Source organism: Protopterus annectens, chromosome 2.part1 (assembly GCF_019279795.1).
Source record: "Protopterus annectens isolate FY-2018-M chromosome 2.part1, PAN1.0, whole genome shotgun sequence".
Lineage (NCBI taxonomy): Eukaryota > Metazoa > Chordata > Ceratodontiformes > Protopteridae > Protopterus > Protopterus annectens.
In genome coordinates this window covers 1,102,981,547-1,102,997,304 of record NC_056729.1, presented here as the reverse complement: position 1 = coordinate 1,102,997,304, position 15,758 = coordinate 1,102,981,547, and the positions used below count along the sequence as shown (strand labels likewise).

The 15,758-nt window shown below is 41.7% G+C and overlaps 1 protein-coding gene and 1 non-coding gene across 2 annotated transcripts in view; both read right to left on the bottom strand.

Moving 5' to 3' along the window:
- The window catches only part of CDC5L (cell division cycle 5 like), a 1,268,000-nt gene that overhangs the window by 906,882 nt on the left and 345,360 nt on the right, over positions 1-15,758 (bottom strand). The window lies entirely within an intron of this gene.
- On the bottom strand, positions 13,804-13,876 carry TRNAR-UCG. The gene has a single exon. It is a non-coding gene; the product is annotated as a tRNA-Arg (tRNA).

The following is a 15,758-nucleotide window of genomic DNA, read 5'->3' as shown; positions in this document are numbered from 1 at the left end:
AGAAATAGTTTCTGAATCAGCAGCAGGGTTTTTATAGAGAAATTTATGAGAATCTGGAACCCTGTAGTACCTATCTAGCTTAACTGGTGTAGGAGGTAAAGAATCAGGAGTCAAACTGGATTCAGAAAAAACATCAACAACAACATCTAGTACAGGGGGGATAGCAAGAGGCCTGTGCTGAGGCAATAAAAGAAAGTCTCTGAGCCTTTTCTTGGATTCTGAATAATCCTGGCTCTCCCAATGGAAATGTTCCCTCATGGTGTGCAGGGTTTCCCCAAAAGAGTAGTCCTCAGGAGGAGAGGCTGAAGGGATAGATTCTTCAGCATCAGAGTCCTCATAGGGAGGAAAAGAATATCCCTGTTCTGAAGAGGAATCAGAAGAAATAGAAACCTGGTCAGAGGAGTCATAATCAGTGTCAAGCCTAGGCCTTTTATCAGGAGGGGGATGGGAACCCCTGATCAAAGTAATTAGGTCATCGGCCATTTTGAGCATCTGTTTCTTTGGCATGGACGACTGTCCAGGAGAATGCTGTACTTGTTTCTTTGTCTTTAAAGGTGTTTTAGACTTTGCCTTGGCTGCTGAAGTGGCCTTACTAGTAAGCTGTGTAGGTCTGAAAACACCCACAGAAGCAGATACCTGCACAGCGGCTTCAGACCCATCTGAGGGAATTGTTTCCGTAGACCCAATACTTTTAGAGTTTCCAGAGGCCTAGCTGTCTCCACATGGGAGTCGGAGGCAGCCTGTGGCTCTGAGGTAGCGGGTGTCAGGGGCTGCGAAAGCGCCTCACTGAAAACCGGCGAACTGGTGAAGGGCCTAGAAGAGGATTCGTCGTCGGTTTTGGACCTCGGATGCCTGCCTTTTTCTTTGTCCTTGCGCTTTTTATGGACTCCGGTTGTCGGTTGTTCCGATGGCATTATACAGTTAAACCTTCGGCCAAAGTAACGTAAAGCAAAATCGAACCGACGCTTTATAGTGCGTTGGTTGAATCTAGCACAAAACCGACAACCAGCAATGTCAGGCCCTAGGCAAGGAATACAGCAAGAATGAAAATCCTTATGAGGTATTTGCTTCCCACAAGAAATACAATTGTTAACTTTTACTGACATCGGTCTGGAGCAAGAAAAATTTCCTCAACGGGGTACTTAGCTTTATTAAAGACTTCGGATCTGAAATTAGATTTCAAAAAATCTCAGGAGTCGGCACTTGCGAACTGCTTTTGCTTCGTGGCACCGCGCTGCAAGAAAGACTGAAGAAAATGGCATCAGCTGCATCTTATATACCCCTGGCGCACTGACGTCAGGGAAGAGGCAACAGCAACCGATGCCAGACCAGGACTTTGGAATTCAGGCCGACTGCGGGTAGCCTGCCAGCAGGATAAACCAAGTGTAATGACTGCAACAGTGAAACACGATGAACATCTCTGTCCTTGTGAAAAAACAAGAAAGGCAAGGATCCCATCAAAGCCTGAATCTCAGAAATCCTCCTAGCAGAGGCCAACACTACCAGAAGCACAGTTTTCAAAGTGCAAAACTTTAGAGAAGCAGAAAATGCAGGCTCAAAAGGGGCCACAGTTAGCTTCTCTAGGACATAATTAAGATCCCAAGGAGGTGGAACGGGTTTCCTGGGAGGCATAACATGTAAAACGCCTTTAAGTTAAAGTTTTATCTCCAATCTGGAAGCTAAAGGAGGTGATAATGGCAGACAAGCAGAAAGAGCGGAACAGTGGACTTTCACAGAGGAATATGACAAGCCACTGCTAATCAATTCACACAAGAAAGTACTACTGGAATGTCCATGGAGAGTGGATTTAGGCTTCTAGAAAGGCACTAGATGGAAAATATTCTCCATTTGGAGGTGTAAGATTTCCAAGTACTGGGTTTTCTGGCCTCCTCCAACCCTTCCTTTATGCCTAAGGTGGTGAATGAAAGGTCTCTTAACCAATCTAATTGCCCACCTTTTTCCTTCTCAGTCCTCTAGTGACAGCATCCATGGGACCAGATGACATCCCGGGCTGTGTACTACATGAACTACAAAATGAACTGGCACCTCACCTAAGTGTCATGTTTAATCATACCCTCACCTCAGGCTTCATGATCACTGAGCTAGTTATCCTACTCCACAAGGGGGGATCCACCTTGGATCCCGGGAACTACCGCCCCATCAGTCTGACGAGCCTGATCTGCAAGGCCATGGAGCGTATTATCATGAAACTTATAAACAAAGATATTGGCAACCTTCAAACACTGGACCCCACCCAGTTTGGGTTCGTGAAGGGCCTATCTTGTCTCCTGAACCTGATTGACTTCTTCGAATCAGTCTTCAGAGCCGTGGATGAGGGTAAGGCAGTCCACACAGCCTATCTGGATCTTGCTAAGGCCTTTGACACCATCCCTCACTCTGGAATCATAGATAAACTTACTAAGCTGGGCATTAATCCCTACGTCACTCGATGGGTGGCCAACTGGCTTACTGACAGATCCCACACTGTAAAAGTAGCTGACTCCAAATCCAGCTCCAGACAAGTGACAAGTGGAGTGCCTCAGGGTTCAGTCCTGGGGCCGCTCTTGTTTGGCATTTACTTCTCTGAAGTACAGGCCAACACTAAGGGACTCTGGCTAACAAAGTTCACAGATGACTGCAAACTGGGAGCCATTATTGAATCTCCAAATGATGTGGATACTCTACAAAAGGGCCTTACAGAAACAGATGGTTGGTGCCAGAGCCATGGGCACAAGCTCAATGCCAAGAAATGTATAGTTATCTCCTTTGGGAAAAAACATGTACCCGTAAATTACCACATAGGTGGCAGTACACTAAACACCGAAAGTGGGATGAGACTTAGGGACACAGGTGGACAGTGGTCTCACCTTCAATAACCACATCGCCACAACAGTCAGGAAATCCTCCTATGTGGCACACCTCATCACTAAGGGCTTTTCATCCAGACAAAAGGAGGTCATTTTCCCACTGTACTCATCCCTCATTAGACCCATTATAGAATACAACGCCCCATTTGGTATGTACCTCTCAAGACATCTGCAACAACTGGAAAGGCCACAGAAATACCTCACTAAAAGAATCACAGACCTAAAGCAGATGCCCTATGCTGACCGCCTTAAAAAACTCCAGCTATACTCTGTTGCATATCGTCTACTCAGAGGCGATCTCTGCTTAACATACAAGACCATGTCAAACCCAGAACTGTTGGACGTGCTACACTTAAAGAAATCCCAATCCCTCAGAGCCACATGCTCCAGGGATCTAAATCTTGTCATCACAATAAACAAAACATGCTGGAGGGATAGGCTCCTGACCCAGAGACGCCCCAGACTCTGGAACAGACTACCCATACATGTCAAGCAGAGTGCCTCCTTGGCCCTCTTCAAAAGGAACCTTGATGATTGGATGGAAGAAAGGAAATTCACCCCGGGATCACGTCAGTCGTCCTGCTAGATAGGGGTCCAGGGAAGTAAATAGTGTGGGAAGAAATAGCCAGGGAATTGTTATGGCTAGGCTTGTATAGGCCCTAGGGCCGATAGCCTAGTACCAACCTATAAACCTACGAGTCCTGCAAATCCCGAAGCACATCCTGTGAAAAAAGGTGCCTGAAAGGACTCAGAAGTTGATCACCCACAGGATCATTTATAATGTTGACATATGTGGATGAAGCAAGGATCCCTTGTCCGGTGTGAGTAGGTCAAGCCAGTGAGGCAACTTGTAGTGATGCCCCAAGAGGGAATCAATGTTGCCTTGGCCAAAAGGGAGTCACCAACAATATTTTTGGCTTGGCCTGCTGAATTTTCAGCATGACTTTCTGAATGAGAGGGGAAGGGGAGAATGCACACAGAAACATCGCCTTTCATGAAAAGGAAAAGGTGTCCATCTTCCAAGCCAGAGGATGTGGGACTCTGGCACAAAATAGAAGAAGTTGTCTGTTTTGAAGGGAGGCAAAGAGGTCCAGATGTGGAGTACCCCACCGATGAACCAGATCCAGGAATACATTCCTGTGAAGTATTCATTTGTGGGAGTGTGTCATGGACCTCCTAAAAGCATCTGGCACAAAGTTCTGAGCCAAGGGTAGGTAAAGAGTATGAAGGGTTACCTTGCACTGTGAGCCAAGGGTAGGTAAAGAGCATGAAGGGTTACCTTGCACTGAACTGCCAATTCCCATGCCCTGACAGCTAACCTACAGAGAAGGTAAGATTTGGCACCCCCCCCCCCATTTGTTTATGTACCAGACAACAGTAGTGTTGTCTGTAAAATTTTTCAGAGGACTTGGTAGAAACAGAGGATAAAAAGTCTGCAAAGCTAGAATCAGAGCCCTCATTTCTCTGATGTTGATGTGCTTCCTCTTTTGAGATGGAGACCAGAGACCCTGAACCTTCCTTGAAGCAAAGGTTGCCCCCCAGCCTGTGTCTGAGGTATCTGTGAAAAGCTGTTGAGAAGGCTGGGGCAAAAGGAGAGGGAGGCCAGGATTCAGAGAAATCTGCTGAGTCCACCAGAGGAGCTCTGTTTTCAGGCAGGGCAGTAAAGGAATCAGCACCTCTAGAGGTGTGTATGTTGAGATCAGACTGTCTTTAGAAACCACTGAAATTTCCTCATGTGAAACTTTGCAAAGGGCAGCATGGGAATCATGGAAGCCATGAATCCAAGAAGTCTTAGGAACTCCCTTGGCTGAGACAGAAGAAAGAGACAGAAGGCTTTCCATGATGGTAGTAAGAGAGTGTGAACCTTGTCTGTTGGTAGAAAAAACATCATCAGGTCCATTCTGAACCTGCACCCTAGGAAGATGTGATCCTGTGATGGAGTCAGACTGCATTTTTTGAAATTTATTGTGAACCCCAGGCTTTGAAGGAGATGAATGGCCTCCAGAAGGTTTTGAGACAACTGCTTTGAATTGTGTGCTAGAACAAAGGAGATTGCCCAGATATGGATATACCTGAATCCCCTGGACCCTCAAAATGGCAGTGACGGGGACCAAGCACTTTGTGAACACCCTTGGGACCTCGGAAAGTCCAAAGGGCAAGGTAGAGAACTGAAGGGGCAAAGAATCCACCGAGAAACATAAAAATCTCCTGTATTGAGGATGAATGGGACTATGTAGATGAGCATCTTTGAGGTGCCATGAAAGACTGAGGAGGAAATCAGAGGAAAGTGCATCTGTAGGGACAGCATGAGGAAAGACGGCACTTTCAGGAAAGTGTTCAAATGACAGAGGTCTAGAATTAGCCTCCATGGGCTATCCTTTCTTGGAACCAAAAACAGAGGTAAAAACCTCTGCCTCTCTGATCCAGTGGAACCTTTGATTAGTGCCTTAAGAAGCTGAGATAGGAGCTGTGGGAACAACTCCAGCTGTCTGGAAGGGGGGCTGTGGAATTCCCATGAAAGGAGGGAGATTCTTCCAAGTCATGAAGTAATCATTTTGGATGATGGATAGAACCCAGAAATCCTGAGTGATCCTCGCCCAGGCTGGAAAAGACAGAGGTGAAGAGATAGAGGAATATGACTTGGAAGAGGGTGCTGGTTGTCACAGAGAACTGGTCCTGGTCTGAAAGGGCTTATATGTTGGAAGAGCTGAAGCAGAAATTTTCAACTGTGGAGGTCTCCTTAGAAAGGAGATGTAGATGCAGAAGAACAACAACAGGTCTCCTAACAAAAGATGCTTTGTCAGGGAAGTTTCTAAGAAATTTAGTTAGGAACTGGTAAAACAAACAGGTGTTTCAAATCTTGGAGCTCCTTCCTTTTTTCTTGCACAGTTTTAAATAAAGTCTGCAGCTGCAGCAGTACCAAAAGGTGCAGACTTGCCTAAAGGGGCATCGCATAATTTTGTGTTCATATCATCAGGTAATGATTGAAATCTCAACTATGAATGCCTCCTAAGCACAGAGGCAGAAACAGCAGCTCTAGAAGATGCTGCAACAGCATCACAGCTGCACTTAATGGAATGTCTAACTAATTGAGACAAAAGCGACAGGACCTGTGTTTTAACTTTAGACTCTGATAAATGAGCCAGATCTTGTGAAGCCTGAAAAAGCAAGGCCAAGGAATTCCTAGACATACGAGTCTGGTAATTAATAGCTCTGACAGCTAAAGTGGAGGTGTGTAACATCTTACCCAGTCTCTGAAGAATTTTACTTTCCTTATCAGATGGTAATAGCTTGGCAGAAGGAGACAAGCAAGAAGACTTATCAGAGACAATGTAGACCACAACTAGATCAGCAGAGGGACACTGACAGAGAAACTTGCAATCATCTGACACTTCACACAATCTATCTGGCCTCTTGGGAGCAGGGGCTTGTGAATCTGGAGACTTGGAAGAGAAAAAGCAATAAACCACAGGCAAACAAACAAAGTGCGAGCATGTAGCAGTCGTCCTCAATAAATTCCTGTTAGGAAATTGGTAATACTGCTTAAATAAAGAGCAACTGCTGGAGATAAATATATATAATCCTTTTATTTACACCACAGAGTATTTCATCCCGCTGAAAATGGAACTTATTCAGATAAAATATCTTATAAAATAAAAGCATTTTAAAAGAGTATTGAACCAATCAAGTTTCATAATGAAACACACCTTCGCATTATAACCAATAAGTTTAATGTTATAACTGAATGACATAGGCTAGAGGCAGAACACACCCCCTCATGTGTCCATCTGTAAGTGTTTAACATTAAACCAATGAAATTGCATACTAGGGTACGATAACCAATAACATTCATGCTAAAACTCAGTCACAATAACAGACACACCCCTCCTATACGTGTCCGTAACATAACATAATTTCTTTATACTGTTCATAATGGTTTATTAACAGTAGGAATACTTTTATATTAAAACTTTAAAATTTATTAAACCTTTATTTAGGTAACCCTTAAATTATGTAAATAAAAATAAAATAAAAGTACCGTGCCTGCAAGGCTTAAAATAAAACCAGTTTTTAAAACACAAGAGAACAAAGTAAAACAAAATAAGCGTTTTCACAGTTCTCTTCATCAGACATTCTCAATACAGAAAAAAAGCAATTAAATAGGTTACAAAGAAACAATCAAACCAATAAAAGACAAACCTCTAATTAAAAAGACTATACTAGTGTTTCAGAGGGCGTGCCCTCAAAAAAGGTTTTAAAGTGAAAACACCATTACGACCTGGAGGTCTTTCTGCATTAAGAAGCAGTATCCACTTCTGTTCTGCTGCTTCTGTATGATTGGGTAGGTCACTGCCCCTCATATATGAATCTAAAACCTGAAGTACAAAACATTTAGAAACATGTGTTACCCCATTTTCTAAAGTATGCAGAGCCAAAGCATTACTTTCTTTTTTATTCCTGACACCCCTTTGGTACTCTAAAACCCTTTCTTTAAGGGATCTGTTAGTCTTACCTATATAAAAAACATGGCACAACTGGCAGGAAGCAAAGTAAACAATGTTGGCTGTTTTACAATCAGCATAAAAACTAACATTAATGGTAAAACCTATGTTGGGATGTGTGTGTGTTTGGAGGGTGCTAATATATTTACAAGCTGAGCAATTCCTACAGGCAAAGGTGCCAGTCTTAGTAGACTCTAACCTATTGGTAACAGAAAAAGATCTATAACAAAGATGCTTCTTCAAGGACTTGTTATTCCTAAAAGAGAAATGGGGTGTCTCACCAATCTTCCCTCTGAGTTCTGGTACACAATTCAAAAGTTTCCAATTATCCTTAATGATGTCACAGAAATTGCTGATGTCACTAGAATATTGTAATGAAACCCTAAAAATATCAGTCACTAGAATATTGTAATGAAACCCTAAAAATATCAGTCACTGATGACACACAACTGGATCATTACAGAACTGCCCAGTCTCAAAATGGGGTTTACACCTACCTTCCCTATGTGTCCAGGCTTCTGAGATACATGTATCTATCTCAGGACCAGTATAGCCCCTCTCAAGAAATTCCTGCTTCAATAATTCGAGGGCTTTATGTGCAGCCTGATCATCGTTGTGCAAGCCTAACAATCTATACACTTGGCCCTTCAAAACATTACGAGGGATATATGCCTAGGGTGCATACTTCTTTTATGTAAAAGAACATTTTTCCGTGTAGGTTTCCTGTAAATGCTAGTAGTAAGGTTAGCTAGGTCAGACCTATTCAATTGAACATCCAAAAAAATCTATGTTTTCAGCAGAGTATTTATGTATGAATCTAAGAAAATTGGTTGTTTGATGTAGGAATTCAATAAAACTTTCTAATTGGTCCACAGTCCCTTGCCATAAGAAAAAAATATCGTCCACAAAACGAACGTACCAATGGATACAATCAAAATAAATATTTTCACGTGTTAATAAATAAGTCTTTTCCCATTGTACAAGTGCTAGGTTGGCGTAGCTATTTGCACAAGCAGTGCCCATAGCCACGCCAACCTTCTGCAGAAAAAATTCACGTTCAAAAATGCAGACATTATTTTCCAACACAATATCAAGTGTGACCATGTCTCCTGTAAAGCAATTATTCTCAACTAGGAATGATCTAATGATATCCACTCCCCAGTCATTGGCGATTCTAGAAAATAAAGACTCAATATCTAAAGTAACAAAAATATAATCCCTACCAACGTCCAACATTTTAATATAAAGTCTTTCCAAAAAGGTTTTACTATCCTTCAAAACACTGTCACATTGTTCGAATAAGGGATGCAAAGTATTCTCCATAAAAATCGATCCATACACCACCCTCTACCCGAAACTATGGGATGCATGTGTGGTAGAGCCACGTCCTTGTTGTTTTTTTGGTAGACCATATATAGTTGGAGCAAGGGGTTGCTCAACATTAAAATACTTAAAAAGATTCTCATCTACGAGACCAGTCATGAGTAAATTAAACATTAAAAAATAAACTTTTTCCATTATACCATTTACAATCAGCTTAGAGACATTCTGATAAGTATCAGCATCATATAACAGTAATCTCATTTGTTGAGAGTATAAATCCCTATCTAAAATTACAAATACACCCCCTTATCTGCAGGTCTGACTTTAATAGAATGTAAATGTTTCAGTTCATTTAGAGCTACATAGTCTTGAGTCATATTACAGAAAGCAGATTTAGTCCCAGTAAGAAAGCATTGTCTAAAGTGATCTTCACATGTATTAATAAAAGTCTGTATCACTGGATGTGGTAAAGGCAAGCATGTGCTAGGTTTCCTATATATATTATTATTAGTCATACCTGTATTATTTGAATTAAAGGTAGATTTTAAAGTCAAAGATCTACCCAACATTCTTACATCATTCAGCAACTCGGCCTGGTCTGCTCGTCTTGCAGGGACGAATGATAAACCCTAATCTAAAAGCTCTATTTGAGCCAATGTAAGTTGAAGCGAAGAAATGCTGAAAATCAAGTTTCAGTTTAAAAACTCTGTTTCTTGACCACTTGTTGCAGCCTGTCCATGCTGTGTGGTCTCTGCAGGCGTCCCTTCCTCCCTGCACTCCTCGATCTGTTCCTGATGGGTAGAGGGGACTGTAGGGGAAAAAGCGTAATGGATTTTTCTTCTAAAAAATAAGTAGAACGCTTGCCAACAGTGGCCCCTCGTGGTATGGAGGTTGTAATACTCTCTCTTTTGTTCATTGGAAGTAAAGATTGATTTTTCTTAGTTTTCAAAACAGGTGCATTATTCACATTCTGTAAAGAAACAGATTTCTCAGTTGCTGGAGCTTCTCCCACAGTCAAACTAGAAGTAGATGGCTTAGGAACACTATCTGTGCCTAGCGAAATGTCTGTTATTTCCTGGGATATCCGATCAACATGAGGGGTCACACGAGTGTTAGGTTGATCCCTCGGCCATGCAAAAACTGCATTATTGCTAAAATCTCGAATATCCCTTTGTAATTTTTTGACTTTTGCCAATTCTAGGCGTTTCTCATAGACCATGATATTGTCATACAGCCGATCTAACTTATCGGCAATAATATCTGTTGTAAACTGTTTGAAAATGTTAGCTTGCAAGCTAACAATATCACTTAAAAGTTGCTTCACCATAGAAAAAAGACAATCAGCAGATTAATGTATTCAGTACTGAACGTAAATTAAGCTGCTGCCATCTCCTCAGTAGTTCTTGATAGGTGTCACCATAACTAGGCATATTCAACACACAAAGCCCTCTGTGCTGTAGAGAAGCTTCTAAATGCAACCCGTGCCACTGTAAACGCTTATATTTATAGAGCTTGTTTTCTAAGTCTCTAAAAGAAAGCATAAAGGCTAAAAACTGCTCATTCTCACTGGAGTTGTCAACAGAAGTAGAAGTCAGGTCAATGTCAAGCGTAGCACCAATAAGTGGGTTACTGTTCATATTCAAAATACGGCTCAAGCGATCTGTAGCATTCATAGTCATTTGGGAGGCTTCCAATCTATAGGGTAACTCAATAGCAGCACTCTCAGCCATGCTCATGTTATAATTCAAAAAATATATAAATATAGTAAAAAACAACAACATGACTCGGAAAGGTACAATAAAAGCAGGTAAATAAAAATAAAATAAAAGTAGCGAGCCTGCAAGGCTTAAAATAAAACCAGTTTTTGATACACAAGAGAACAAAGTACAACAAAGTAAGCGCTTTCACGGTTCTCACACCGCTTCATCAGACATTCTCAATACAGAAGAAAGCAATTACATAGGTTGCAAAGAAACAATCAAACCAATAAAAGACAAACCTCTAATTAAAATGACTATACTAGTGTTTCGGAGGGCGCGCCTTCAAGAAAGATTAAAAAGTGAAAACACCATTAAGACCTGGAGGTGTCTGCATTAAGAAGCAGTATCCACTTCTGTTCTGCTGCTTCTGTACGATTGGGTAGGTCACTGCCCCTCATATCTGAATCTAAAACCTAAAGTAGAAAAAATTTTAAAAACACGTGTTACCCCATTTTCTAAAGTATGTAGTGCAAAAGCATTACTTTCTTTTTTATTCCTGACATCCCTTTGGTGCTCTAAAACCCTTTCTTGAAGGGATCTGTTAGCTTTGGTCATGTATTATGACATCTGCTTGGCATGCCCATGTTTTTATGTAGGCAAGATCGAGCAGAAATTAAAAAATTGAACTAGCAAACATTTATCTGACATGCGAAATAAAAAAATAACTAACGCTCTATATAGGTACACTTCCGACCATAAAGATCATCCTTTTAAATTTGTTGTATTGCAAACTCTTTCCTAACTGAACAGAGGTGGTGCCTGGCCATTACTTCTCGAAAAAGCCAAATTATCTTGGCAACTTTGGCTGGCTGCACACTACTGGCCAGGTTTAAATGAAGCAGCATCTGTTTTATGTTTTCTTAAACTAAAAGCCATCTCTAGGTGATCTAGAAGTTCTTTAGATAAACAATGTTTAAATGCTTTAATATGAAGTTAATGTTATTTGCTAACATAAAATTATGGATAGTATAAAGTAATGAGGTCAAGTTATGGACGTGTATAGGAGGAGGTGTGTCTGTTGCCAGTCATTGTGGTTATGCTATAACATGAAGGTTATTGGTTACTGAGTCCGAGTATGCCATTTTATTGGTTCGATATTAACCACTCATTGGCATGCATGGCAGGGGGCATGGTTGTACTTATTTCATGTCATTTAGGTATGTGATGGAGATATAACTTCTAGGCTATTGGCCACCACGTCCTAGTAAGCGATTCGATTGGTTTAATGTTAACCATTAATAGAAATGCATAGGAGGGGGCGTGTACGTTTTTAGCTCATGTTATTCAAGTATATGATTGAACCATAACATGAAGGTTATTGGTAATCGTATCTGAATACTCGATCCTATTGGTTCCATGTTAATCCCATTTAAAAGTGTATAGGAAGGGGCGTTTTTGCCCCTAGTTCATGTCATTTAGCTTTATTTAGGTTTAGAAACAAACTAAGGACTGCTTAAATAAAAGTGTAATAAATATGTTTTAATGTTTTAAAATGAAAGACTTTTTAGTGTTAATAAAATATTTAGAATAATATAAGTAACCAAACACAGAAGAGACTGCCAAGAACGATACAGATTTCCACTTCACAACCACTGTAGGTATCCAGACACTTATTGATCTCTCAAAAATACAAGTTGAGCGCTTTCTTCCCACAATCGGGTCTTCCTCAGAACATTTAAAATACCAAACAACTTGCTCTTAAATACCCATAAGCAACCACCCCACCTATTTCAATTAAACAATTAACATCCTAACAAAATACAAACCTACTCAAAAAAAAACACATTTACTCAAAAAAATATTTTCTCCTTACAGGGGAAACAACATTGATGGCAAACTACCAGAAATACATATCCTAATACTTCGATAAAAAGTTTATATTTATATAATACAACAGTATTTGTTAAAAAGTATTGCTTGTACAAATTTATGCATGGAGCCCGCCCTGAAACATAGGTATTTTCTGCAGGATTCCCTTATTGGGATGTGCAGGTAAGCTTCTTTTAAGTCTAGGGTTGCCGGCCAGGCATCCTTGGCTAGCATAGGAAGAAGCTGTTGAAGAGTTAGCATTTTGAATTTTGAAATCACCAGAAAGGTGTTGAGAATAGACAGGTGCAGAATAGGATGCCAGGAGTTTTCTTTTCTGGGAACATTGAACAGTCTTGAATACAAACCTTGTTTCCTTTATTCTGCTGGGACAGGTTGAATAGCCCTGATACTGAGGAGAGAGAGCACTTGTTTTTGGGCCTCCGCCCACTGATTTGGGGGGAGGTCTGGCCATCCATTTGGGGTTGGGAGTGAGTGGAAGTGGAATTTGTAGCCTAGGGAAACTATGTTTAAAAGCCATTTGTCCTGAGTAATAAGTTCCCAGTTTTTTGCATGCAGGGCGAGCTTTCCTCCTAAGGGAGCAAGTAGTTGAGTAGGGCTTGAAAGAGTTGAGGAGGGCTTGAAAGAGTTGAGGATAAGTCATTGTGCCATTTTTCCATAGGGGGGTGGCTTTCTACTCCCTGCTTTGGAAGTGGGAGCCCCCCACTGCTTAGATCTGTGCATAACCTGCGACTGAAGTCTTGCTGGTCTGCTGCTCCTAGGTTTGGACTGAGAAGGCCTGGAAGGGACTGGAAAAGACCAGTTCTTTGAAGGCCAATGCCTACTGAATCTAGGAATCTGTACTTGTAAGAAATCTTTAACAGTTTGCATAAATTTAGCTTTTTCCTCCATCCTTTTGAGGACTTCTTCTGCTTTGTTGCCAAAAAGGCGGTCTTGGTTTAAGGATGCATCCAGTAATTTAACTTTAACATGATCTGGCAAGTTTTGTTCCTTACGCCAAGTATGCCTTCCAAGTACAGACCCAGTGACAGCAGTCCTGCAAGATGCTTCTAAAGCTTCAAAACCACATTGCAAAGTATGTTTACCAACTTATTCAGCAGAATGCATTAACTCTTGCAAATCTTTGTATTCAGCACAGTCAGGAATCAACATAATTTTCTGTTTAAGTAGTCCCATAATATGCTGCTGATACTTAACATCTGAAACTGGCAATTTAAAGCCCTAATGGCCAATGTAGCAGAAGTGTATACCTTCTTACCCCACCTGTCTAAGGCTCTAGAGTCCCTATAAGAGGGGGGAGGACTTTTGGCAGTAGTAGCTCTAATGCCTTTTGGTCCTTGGGAAATGGTCTCTGGATCAGCAGTAGGTTCATAGATTAGTACTAAGCTAGCTACCCTTGCAAGCCATTTTAAGCTTAGGAAATTATCCCTTGTGAGACTCAAACCCTGCACCTTGTGTTTGTAAGGCAAACACCTTAACCATTAGGCCAACCCCCAACCCTAAACTACTAGCTGACTGGCACTACGACCATGGTAGAACTTGAACCTACAATCTTATGATCCGAAGTCAGACGCCTTATCCATTAGGCCACATGGCCAACTATAGGATTCTTGAAGTGGAATTTGTGAGAGTCAGGTACTCTGTAGTACCTGTCCGGTTTCCTGGGAGCTGGAGGCAAAGTGTCTGTGGTAAGGCTGGATTCCAAGAAAACATCATCTACAATCTCCAGAACAGGAGGGATAGCTAGAGGCCTGTGTTGAGGCAGGAGTAAAAATTCCCGAAGTCTCTTTTTGGACTTAGAATAGTCCTGGCTTTCCCAACGTAAATGCTCCGTAAGAATATGTAAGGTTTCACCAAAAGAAAAATCTTCAGGAGGAGAAGCAGAGGGAATGGAATCCTCTACATCAGAATCCTCATAAGTAGATAAGGGTAAATCCTGGTAGTCAGAAGGAACAGAGATATCAGATTCCTGATCAGAAGAATCAGAAAGAAAATCAGTTCTAGGTCTCTTAGAGGGGGGAAGGCTGGGCTTCCCCTAATTAAGGTAATAAGGTCCTCAGCCATTCTAATCATTTGTTTTTGAGGCATATATGCCTGAGAATGCGGTTTGGTCATCGGTTTTCCAGACGTAGTGCGAGCTTTTTGCCTGAGGAATTCAGTATTCTTAGCTTGAAACAAAGTCGTCAGTTTAATATGAAAATCAGTAGGCCTGAATACACCCTCAGAAGCCTGTGCCTGCACAGCAGCTCCGGACCCATCCAAGGTAGAGACATATACAGGTTCCATAGTAGAAGAAGCATCTTGCGGCATACTCAATCTTCTTCAATACTGAATCTTCGGATGGGTCTCAGTAGAGGCCTGCAAATCTGTAGTAGCACGTATCAGGGGCTGCGAAAGCGCCTCACTGAGTACCGGCGGACTGGCGACTAGCTTAATGGAAGGATCATCTGGAGTTTTGAACCTATGCGGTCTGTCTCTGTCTTTATCCTTACTTTTTTTGGAAGCTCGGAGTCGGATGGCTTAATGAAGCCATTTCAGAGTACGGAGATAGAGAATGAAAGTATTTAGCAACAAAAATACCCCAACGATGAATAGTTAGGGCATTGAACAAGGCACAAAACCGACAGCGAGGGACGTCATGGTCTGGGCCTAAACAGGTTACGCAGTAAGAATGAAAATCTCTACGAGGTATTTGCTTTCCACAGGCAAGACAATTGTTATTTTTTTCAGACATTGGTTAGAACAAGAAAAAAGGATCCCCAACGGGGTACTTATCTTTTTTGAAGACTTCAGATCTGAAACTCGAAAAAAAGAAGTTATGTACTCACCATAACGCTCCATCCGAGTAGGTAAACTTCATTTGTCAAGCAATCTGTGGGTATCTGATCCATATCGGATCCTAGCCGGCAGCTTCAAACAGCTAAGATCCAAGCTCCAAGCTCCTCCCCTTACCCATAATCCCCTGCCATCCCTCTCTGACCTCAGATCGAGTTTGCTATAGTAAAACGGCATATTACAACAAAGGATCACCTGCAACTCCTAACCTGGTGTTATCCGGAGAAAAGGACAAGGAATCCTTCTAGGACGCACTATAGGTTAGGGGGATGGAGTGGGGGGGGGGGGTTGGTTGCTGACAAATGAAGTTTACCTACTCAGATGGAACGTTATGGTGAGTACATAACTTCTTTATCTGAAGTAGTTAACTTCATTTGTCCATCAACCTTAGGGACAGAGTGCCCAGCTACCCAAACTTGGGGGGGGTCCTCATGAAAGGATATTCTGGGGCACTGCAGAGCCGAAGGATGCTCTCCCTCTGGAAATTAGATCCAACTTGTAATTGTTAATGAAAGTATGGGATGAAGCCCAAGTGGCTGCTGAACAAATGTCGTCCAAGGACACTCTGGAACAAAAGGCAGCAGAAGTAGAAATAGATTGGGTAGAATGAGCATGGACTCTTTCAGGTTCAGGTCTACCAGAAC